Below are 1704 nucleotides of genomic sequence, written 5' to 3'. Positions count from 1 at the left end.
CATTTTGAAAGAAAGAAACGAAAATGTAAACATACATAACCGTATTTGACTTTACATAATCTATCCTAAACCGCGGTCACTAATCTAAGATAATGTAGGAAAAAATGCAAGAAAGTAATTAATAACAATAATAAAAATGAACATATAAAATATATTTTGAAAGAAAAAAGTTCCCCTGGCAGAACTTGTTTACTCCAGACGCCGAAGCGTTAACCAGAGTTGGAGTGGGTCAGTGGGTCGGTGGGTCGAGTTTTCTGAGTGGCACGTGGGTGTGACCCACCACCCACCGTGACCCACTGCGACCCATCACCCACCATGACCCACTCTGCTCACTGCATTGTAAACAGCATTTTCTGAACAGCATATTTTTTTCACCCTCGACTCTAGCCATACAAACTAAAAACTAAAAAGAAGAAGAACATTGAAGAAGCAGTTGAAGTTAAATTTATATCATGGCAGTCACGGTGGTTCATATCAAGGACTGCCTAATATCAATATTAGGCAGTCAACTAATATCGATCGTTTTCGACTATTTTTAGAAATCAATCCTATATATAGAAAATGCCCCCTCCCCAACAAAAGGGAGTTTTAAAAATGATATTGAGATTAGGGCCTAACTATGTATATGCCAAATGTCATTTCAGTTGACTTTGATGTTGATGATCACACATACATAGTTATATTCAATTTTTATATAATAATTCATACATTGTACTGTAGGTGATTCAAAAAAATCCAGTAGTTAGCTCCTCTAAAAATTCTTAGGCTGTGTCTGAAAAGTCAAGAAGTAAGTCCTATTGCTACTATTACAATTGCAAATATGATCAATTTCCTGAAGTTCTGCAAGAGTGCCTGAAGTTCTTTCTTCAATAGAAACAAGTGAAAAAAGAAGAAAAAAAGGCCTTGAAAGTAAAACGTAGACAAATTCACCAGTGCTAAGAAGAAGCTGTCTACAATGCACTGAGCAGAATGGGTTGGTGAGTCACAGTGGTTCGGTGGGTCAGCGTTGGTCAGAATAGATTGTTGGGTCAAAGTGGGTCACGGTGGGTTGTGTGTCGCAGTGAGTCATATCCTGTTGACCCACAACCCACTTAAAAATCTTAATCCAATTGACTCACTGACACACTCCATCATTTCAGTCATTTTTACCGAAATCCAGAACATCAACATTTTCGATTACTTTCCAAAATTGGCCCTGTAGTGGCGAAACAGTCAGTGAGTAGTGGTTGTGCCTATTAAATCCTTTTCTCAGAATCACAATATCTACAACATATCACAGTTTCAGGCATTTTTAACGAAATCCAGGACATCAACATTTTCGGTTACTTTCAAGAAAGTGGCCTGTAATGGCCAATCGGAAAGTGATTAGTGTGTCTGCCCATTAAGACCTTTTCTCGGAATCATAAGATCTAGAACATATCACAATTTCAATCATTTCTATCGAAATCCAGAACATCACCATGTTCCGTTACTTTCAAGAAAGTGGCCGGGTAGTGGCCAAACGGTCAGTAATTATTAGTTGTGCCCATTAGGACATTTTCTCAGTATCACAATATCTACAACATATCACAGTTTCAGTCATTTTTCGCGAAATCCAGAAAATCAACATTTTCGATTACTTTCCAAAAAGTGGCCCTGTAGTGGCCAAACGGTCAGTGATTAGTGGTTGTGCCCTTTTCTCAGAATCACAAGATCTACAACATA

Source organism: Thermobia domestica, chromosome 2 (assembly GCF_964235325.1).
Source record: "Thermobia domestica chromosome 2, izTheDome1.hap1.1, whole genome shotgun sequence".
NCBI classification, from domain to species: domain Eukaryota; kingdom Metazoa; phylum Arthropoda; class Insecta; order Zygentoma; family Lepismatidae; genus Thermobia; species Thermobia domestica.
The sequence above is the reverse complement of the archived record's forward strand: the minus strand, read 5'-3'. Positions refer to the sequence as shown.